We start from the raw sequence: 9643 nt of genomic DNA on the forward strand, positions 1-9643 counted from the left end.
GAAACTAGAGGAAAAGGTCCATTACTAACCACACGAGGTTACCTCATTCCTGCTGTCCATAAATGTTTACTTTCACACAATGGGTTTATGACCGTCTAAACTGCATAGCTGTAGCCTACTGTATTCACAATTTCTTTCAGCCGTTGTTTCTTTATAGTTTCTAAAGCCAGTTGCACTTTGTGGCATGTTGCCTAGGTTCCTGGTATAAGAGATTTTCATTATAAATCCCTGAAAACAAACAAACAAGCATAGATAAATGTGATGTTAAATTTCCTGCCGCTGTTGCATTCGTTGGTAGATAAAGTAAATATCAAATACAAGAAAGAAAGAAAGAATTGAAAAATGTTAATCGACTTAAACATGCTCTCATTCCCATCTAGATTACTATAATACTTCACTGTTTAGCACATAACTCCATGAAAAGCAACAACTTTGCATAATGTGATAAATAACATGAATGTTAACTTGTTTGTATCAAAATGATAGGCTAAAATTTAAATGAATTTATGATAGCGAGTATATATTTTATTTTTTTCTTCACTATTTTGAGGGTTTTCATTTGATGAAAGTTAATCTGAATGGTCCTCTGTTGTGTAAAATTTTTAAGATTTGTAGACATGATGGTACAGTATTATGGTGTCATATGGGTTCTGCCATGCAGTTTCTTAGTTGTTTTAAGTTTTTCTACTGCATTTCTATGTTGTTGGGTGTTTTGAGTGATTGTTAGGTGACTCCTTTTGGGACTTGATGGAGTTGTTTGGATTTAGAAACTGTGACATGTGACATATACTAATACCTTTCACAAGCAGATTATTATTAAAGGAATGGTTCACCCAAAAATGAACATTTGCTAAAAAACAAATGACTCTACTTCAGATGAGCTTGGTTCTTCACTAGATAAAAAAATTGGTTAAACATAGCATTATATCACTTGCTCACCAATGGACCCTCTGCAGTGAATGGGTGTTATCAGAAGGAGAGTGAATGTAATGCTGATAAAAACATTACAATAATCTGTAAATATGGATTATTGGTCAGAAATTTTGGATTTGTTTCTTACAAACACACAACTTTCTTGATTGTGCGGGATACTTGTGGATTATTGTGATTTTTTATCAGCTGTTTGGACCCTCATTCTGACGGTACCCATTCACTGCAGAGGATCCACTGTTGGGTGAACTATTATGTCACACTGATGGAAACTCCAGTCACCACAGAAATGTCACGCCAATTGCCTATGCTATGTTTTTTTTTTTTTTTTTTGTCCATTCTGGCACTTAAAATCAGGGTTTGCTGTGGACCTGGTTACGTAAAGGACTGTCTCCTTAAATATATTCATTTTGGACACAGAAGCCTGTTTATGGGCTGTTTGTCATGTTCAGGTTTAGTGTCTTAGCTACTTATAAACAGTAGCACCATCCTCTTTTTGTTGTGTTTGTGAATCTGGCACAAGTCTGAGCAAGTTTAAACAAAAGCATGCTTCATTTACAACTGACGTGTATGTGTGTGCATGTACCTCGCATTTTTGGATCTCAAGAGGCCAAAGAAAGCTTATTTTAATCCAGCACTCCAGCCTCATTCTCTCTGTCTTGCTTTGTGTGCACAACCTATATCAGGCCCAGAATGCATCAGATGCACACAACCTAACCCACTTACAGCTCAACCAGACTGCAGAGGGTGCCTACACAGTTATGGCATAGGGTCAACTACAGTCAGGATATCTCTCTCTGTCTATTCCTGTTCAGTCTTCTCCATATCAAATGAACTTGTAAACTTTTATCACCCCTTATATGTCACCCATGAAAGAGGTTAATCTTTCATTTCTAATTACCAGAAGATTACACTGAGAAAATGTTATTGCTCAGATCAGATTTCATATATTTATGATAAAACTGAAATATTCTACATAGATAAATGATTATTATTGTTTTAAAAATGCAATAAATAAATAAAAATAATCAAATAAGCAGTTTTAAATACTATGAATGATTATATTTGTAACATATTTGTTATTATCATACATAGATATTGCTAAAAATAGAATAATTCAATACAGTTATAATCGCAATTTAGGATTATAATTGATTATAACAATACATTAGCGTACCTAGTGATAAAATAAGAATAATAGTGTTTTGAATGAATTGGTTTATTGAATAAATGACATTATTCTCATGTTTAAAAGCATGCATTTATTATATGTATATTCAGATTTTTATTTAAAATATTAATCTCATTGCATTATTTACGGCAGTTGTAATTTTGAAGTGTAAATGATTTAAAGGTGCCATCTATCATGTCTGGCAAAAAAAAATCAAGTCATTCTCCACATTCCATACCAGATCGGGGCAGTATGCCTCAATAAAGTGAATTGGTCTACTCTAGAGCAGTGTTAATTTCGTTGACTAAATATTTTCTTCATTATTTTCGTCACGAATATATTTTTGCCGACGAAAACGAAACGAAAACTAAAATAGAAGGCACTGATGGAGACTAAAACTATGACTAAATTGATTGACATTATCGTCAACGAATAAAGGACGAGACGAAAATAGACTGACGAAAATCAAATCAGCAGACGGGAGAGATGCGAGGAATGAGCAAAAGAACCGAGAAGGGTATTCCTGCACAACCGGAGGCTACAGTTACAGGACCGCAATTCTGTGACCGCAGCTTTAGGACCCTAGTATTTTTGTAACAGCGCCACCTACTGTACTGAATCAACACTAATTAAAGATGGACGACGTGGACAGCAACCAGACGGTGAGTATCGATATTTAATTAAGTTTTATTTTATAACGTTTAAACGGTGCAAAGTTTACATAGTGAGAACTGCTACCTATGAATTAATAATTAATTCCCACCAAATTAAGAATTTGTGAGCTAGTTTTATTAATTACTACGACGTTAATTCGTGGCTATGATTTCATAAATTATAATTGTGTTTTAATGACGAAGTATTATAAGTGAATCTAGCCTGCACATTAATTAAACTTATCAGATGACAAGAGCATGGTTGTTGTAAGGTTTGTTAGATTTACCTGCAGCTTAATGTATTAGAGTGAATACTGGCTTAATAGTCGTTGTTTTATCATATTTAGGTATAAAATATATTTCATAATTAAACTGCACTGACTGCCTAGTTGCAGTATGTGTTAGCCTGTTGTTTTGGCATTATTTTGCAATGATAAATTAGGCATTTGGCAATTTTAATAGTTTGTTACAATTTGGCCTAATCTGATACTATTGATATCATGTGTTAGTTTCTGTCATGTTCTGCATGGCCAATATGAAGTGATTTTATGGATTCAATTAGGCTCATTGTAGGACAGATTATTAAAAAAGGCACTAGGGATATTTTCATGATCTCAAAATATTCTAACAAGTACACTCTCACATTTCCAAGATACATATAACAATCCAAAAAGGGAGATCCCTGCCCCGAATTGAAGAGATGCACCACATGCTGCAAGGACTTTCACTTTTCATATATATATATATATATATATATATATATATATATATATATATATTCCAGTTGAATATGTTAAACAAATGTTTCTTATTTATCTCTCTCTGTCTCTCGCTCTCTCTTTCTCTGAGTTGAAGCCTACAGCCGTTCTATCCATGCAGCAACTGATGGAAAAGGGAAAAGGGGTTCACTTTGGTGCTGTTGTGATGTTGTCACAAAAATGACATGTAAATTCTGTACAGACCAAGAGTTTGGACACACCTTCTCATTCAAAGAATTTTCTTTATTTTCATGACTATGAAAATTGTAGATTCACACTGAAGGCATCAAAACTATGAATTAACACATGTGGAATTATATATGGAATTATATACATAACAAAAAAGTGTGAAACAACTGAAAATATGTCATATTGTAGGTTCTTCAAAGTAGCCTCCTTTTGCTTTGATTACTGCTTTGCACACTCTTGGCATTCTCTTGATGAGCTTCGAGAGCTAGTCACCTGAAATGGTCTTCAACAGTCTTGAAGGAGTTCCCCGAGAGATGCTTAGCACTTGTTGGCGCTTTTGCCTTCTGTCTGCGGTCCAGCTCACCCCTAAACCATCTCGATTGGGTTCAGGTCCGGTGACTGTGGAGGCCAGGTCATCTGGAGCAGCACCCCATCACTCTCCTTCTTGGTCAAATAGCCCTTGATGCCTTCAGTGTGACTCTATAATATGTATAGAAATAAACATTCTTGAATCATTCTTGTGTCTTGTCTTGCTTCTCAACAACTTTTAAAATATTGGCAGTAATTTAGTGACTCCATATGCTGATTCCAACTTTAACTTACCTGATAATGAGCTAATTCACCTTAAGGAAGTGAATCAATATACTGTATAATTCAAGAGACATTTCAAGACTTTTAAGGTTCTTCATTTTTTACAATTGTTTTATCATTGATATACATCAATTTTACAAAATTGATATTTCATTTATATTTTGTGTAAATTCATGTTTAAATTTAAAATTGTGACTCAAAGCACACTTAGTAATTTAACTCTGCTGCATTTTGAAGCTTACATTTAAAAACATGCTACTGAGATTAATATATTGATGCTATATACAAAGTAACGTGACTGCAAACGTGACTGCAGTTTCAGGAACGCAGTTTACAACAGGATACTACAACTGCGTTCCTGAAACTGCAGCCATCACTATATCGTCCAGTACGGTAGGTGGCGCTGTCAGAAAAAACTAGGGTCCTAGAACTGCGGCCCAGATCTGCGGTCCTGAATCTGCAGCCTCCGGTTGTGCAGGAACATACTATTGAAAGAACCGGCAAAACAGAACAGACTGCATGAGAGAAGAGAACCAATCAGAGCCTGACTTATTGAGACGTGAAGCGAAGGTTTTCAGTTTTTATGAGCTCCCGGGAAGTCGGCATTCGAAGAGGTGATAGGGACTTTAAGCAACAGCCTCTGGTGGAACGGCAACGCCATTCTGGCGTTGTATTGCGCCTGCGCGAATTTAACTGCTACTTTGTGACGTTCTAATTTAACGGTCTACTACGGGAGAACAGCTGATTTGCCAGAGTCGCTACAACGTGAGAGGTTAGGTAAATAAATGTTATGTTTTTAGACTTATTTACATTATACAATATTAAAAACTCCTCTTCTGACAAAAGATTGTCATTTAACGCCAAAAGCAATCCTTCTCTTGCTTTTTTAAATTATATATTTTTTGGATCTCAATAAATGAATTAATGCTGCGTTGCGCTGTTCTGTTTTACCGTTGCTTAGTGACTTTTACGTTCTTGGCTACAGCGGTGTGACGGCAAACTTCCGGTCGCTGTAGCCGTTCCATTCGCAGCTGTTGCTTAAAGTCCCTACTGTCTAAAAGAGCGACAAAATGTCCACAGCTCACTTCACGTTTGACGACGAACAAAACAAAACAAAGTGCAAAGCACGCAGAGCGCTCATTCGTGGCAAGAACACAACCAATTTGAAAAGACATTTACAGACGAGCCACCCGGACATTTTCTCAAATGTAATTTCACAACGATGTTCTTTTGTTTATTGAGCTAAGCAAAATTGGAATAGTGCAGTGCGTAGATGTTGTAGCATTAAATATTACGAACTGAAAAGTACTGTAAAATAGCCCCTTCTTCAAATTAGATGCGAGCACAATACTAATACGTAATATCATGATAAATACATTTGATTAATACTAATGTTTAGTATATTTTATAATGTTCTACTTGTTGACAATATCACAAATATTTCTATATTAGTCATGTGAAACATGAATGTTCACATCCTATCATTATACATACAAATCTAGCAATATTGTAGTATTTAAAACATACAATATTGCTAGACAAATGAATACCTTATAAAATCTTGTTACTTTTTTTATCCACCTAGCTGCCAACTTATTAAATATTTACTTTAAATGTATGCACTTATTGTTCAGCTCAGCTGTAAGCTTTAATGTCCTGGACCTAACATTATTTTTCTTTTATTGATGGTCAATTGGCAGCTAGTTATTGTTTACATTATCATGACAGTGTTTGTTGCTGCATAAAAGCTTTTGAATCGAAATAAAGACACAGTTGTGTTGAAATAAAGTTGAATTTGTCTTTTATATATTTTGGTTAAGTTTGTTTCCTATACCAGCTGTAAAAAATTGTCTAGTAAATCTGTTATTGATTTTAGTCTTATTTTAGTCGACTAAAATACCAAGCAATTTTAGTCGACTAAAATAAGACTAAAATTAAAACAAATCAGATGACTAAAACTTGACTAAAACTAAAAAGAATTATAGTCAAAAGACTAAGACTAAAACTAAATTAAAATTTCGTGTCAAAATTAACACTGCTCTAGAGTAACAAACGAGAAACGGCATAGTCTCTATGCTCTGCCCCTACCTTCACAACAACACTACAGCCATAGCCGAAGCCTAAAAGAGGACGTTTTGCCTCCAGAGGAACGTTGGGTGATGTCAAGTGATATTGAAACATGACATCTTCAAGCTACTCCCCTTCACCTTTACCAGTCAATATGTTCATATTCGTTTTGTTCATATTACATTTTGAGTTGTATATACACATTATTTGAATTAAATTAATTTGACACACAGCATTCTGTCAACATCGTTGGTAAACATCAGACAGCTGATCAAAGCTAGCGCCAACCAACGTAACCAGAGCTGCCAACTCTCAAGCATTCACTGTGAGACACACGCAATTGACTTATTTCACACGCTTTCACGCCACACATCAATTTTCTCACGCACAGAAAAACCACGAAGAAAAGAGGACACGGAGACCAACAGACTACACAGAGCAGGTTACTTATGAAATAAAACAATGGGTAAGTTATAGCTAGCTAATTATCAAACGCAGCTACGGTTAGCCATCGCTAACATTAGCACGTTTATCGAACAGCCTTCGATACATTTCTATGTTATAACTTCCCGAAAACAAATACACAAACATATAAAACAAACTTCTAGCGAAATACTAACAGCATCTAACTTACCAATCCAAAAGAAATGTTGCAAGTTCGGAGTGGAACCTCATTTCTTTCAGGTCCATCAGTTGTCTCCAGAGATTGAAAGCAGTGCCGATGTTTACTCTGGTTCGGCTCCTTTTCTTATCGGATTTGATTTGTGTTTCCGATCACGGTTGTTTCCCTGTAGCGGGCGACGCTCTCTTCCCTGAACTGAAATGAAGTAGTGGGCTGTACTTTCCACACGATTGACATCAGGTTCAAGTACACGCCCACAAGCCGTGCGAGTTATTCGTGTATTGCAGGTTGGCTGGTGGTTATGTTGCCCGCATACCGCCTCCCATGGCCGAAACTGGTATTACGACACCTGTCGGGCCGGGCTAGTAATGCTAATGCTAATTAAGGTTGATATCTCTGCAGCACTATAACTTGACATTTTTTTAATGACATCATCGCCCTTATTTCTTCTCATTCTTTTGATGCGTGTAGGTCATGTTTTGGATATTTTTACCTCAGTTTTTGCATATGGCACCTTTAATTTCATCAGTTACAGCCCTGAAGTGTATATAGCATTCCTTGATCAATTGTAAGAATTTTTACATGAAAGATGACGCATACATTTAATGAGGTTAAAAAATATTGGCCTTTATGAAGGTAAATAACATCCTGGGGTAAATATTAAAAATTTGCAGATTTAAGAATGTAAAAGCTGATAGAACAGCGATGAAAATATTGCTTCTGAATAAACTGTGTACACCAGCAAAAATCTTGGTGATGTGGTGCTTTTTTGCATGAAATATTATCCCCTGATATGAATAGTTTACATATAGTAATGATAAATAGCACTTTTGACATCAGTGATATTGTTTTCTTTTTACATTAAACACATTTGATATCAAGTTTAGTCTTAAATTTTACACGAGGTGTTATTAAAGAGGTTTTAAAAAGTCTTCAGTTTAACATGTTCATATCTGTAGATACCCTGAAACAAATCTATTTATGAATAAAATACTGATAAAAAGTGTAGTATATATATAAAATGTGACATCCATTAACTAGATGTTTATATTTATACTGTATGAGGCAATTGACTTTCATATCATTTGGCAAACAGGATTGCCTGCCAGCAGGACTTTGCCCAACTCTTTAGCCACTAGAGGATTTCCGTCACCATTGGTGGGTGCAGTAAGACTGGCACACAAACACCAGACATTATTTGCAAAGATTTAGGACCAGAACTCAAGCAGCTAAGCTGCAGTTTGCAAGACATTGGCTGGTTTCCAATATCACTAGATTTTAGATTTCTAATGCACTGTATTTTTTGTCAGAATTATTTCTAGCATGCCAGGAAATGGAAATAGAATTAAACTTATCTTTTTCTTATAGTGTGATCTGCATAGCTTCTAAACTCTTTCAGACCCGTGACCTACAGTTCACTTCCTGTTTCTCTCAAAGCACTTCCTTTGCACTTGAGTCAGAGTGCAGTTTCAGTGATCTTTACTATTGCAGTGTTTGGCTGTATGTATGTTTGTGTAAGTGTCTGGTGGCTGATTTAGTGTGAAACAGCATGCCAGCTTTGGCCGGAGCTGTTTCTAGCATGGCTATTTTATGTCAGAGCACTCACAAACTCATGGTTTGTGAATTTACTGTGATTTCCAGTCTTGGAGAATAGAAGGAATAAATAGACATTTCCTCTCGGCCTTCTGGTTGCACACAAACATGCCCATAAGCATGTCTCTACAGCCATGTGAATGACATACTGTATCCTCCTCTACACACATGCTTGCAGATGCACACATCCGTTCTGCTACATTCATGCTAACAAAAGTAACACTTACAAACTCTGACAGTGTAGCTGCTATGAGTTGTGCACTTGCACATTTCTTGTTTTTTTACACAAACACACCCATGCATTGTACACCACTTTTTTTCTCTCCTCACGTTGACAGAAATATGAATATGCGATTAGAAATATGAAGATATGACGTGAAACCATCACAAAAACCCACCCCACAGCTGATTGTAAGAATTTCTTTGGTCAATCACTTTGCTGAATGCCTACACAGCACTGAAACAGATAATATCCCGTCGTCTTGGTTTTTCTCAGTCTTTTTTGGTTGGGTTTGCATTTAATTAGACTTACTCTTAAATGATTTGGGGGAAAAAATTGGGTTTGCATCAAAACCTAAGTATTGCTCATACATTTAATAATGTTGTGGTGTGTATTGTCATAAAACACAATAATATATGATTATACAACACTTTGATGGCACTTTGAGCTCCACTTATGCATGTTGTAGTCTCTGCATAACCTGGTGACATTAACTAACAGTAACTGGGGCAGTACTGGCCTAATGGTTAGAGAGTCAGGCTTAACCCAAAAGTTATGGATTCGAGTCTCAGTATTGGCAGGGACTGTAGGTGGGGGGGGAGTGAATGAACAGTGATTTCTTCCAACATCAATACCACGACTGAAGTGAGGTCCTTGAGCAAGCAACCCCCAACTGCTCCCCTGGCTCTGATGTAAAAACGAACGCCCATGCTCCGTGTGTGTTTACTGCTCATTGCTGTGTGTGTGCACTTGGATGGGTTAAATGCAGAGCACAGATTCTGAGTATGGGACACCAAACTTGGCTACACATCATGCCACTTTAAAATCAAAAGCTTTGACTAACTAGAC

The sequence above is a fragment of the Carassius auratus genome, chromosome 3 (assembly GCF_003368295.1).
Source record: "Carassius auratus strain Wakin chromosome 3, ASM336829v1, whole genome shotgun sequence".
NCBI lineage: Eukaryota > Metazoa > Chordata > Actinopteri > Cypriniformes > Cyprinidae > Carassius > Carassius auratus.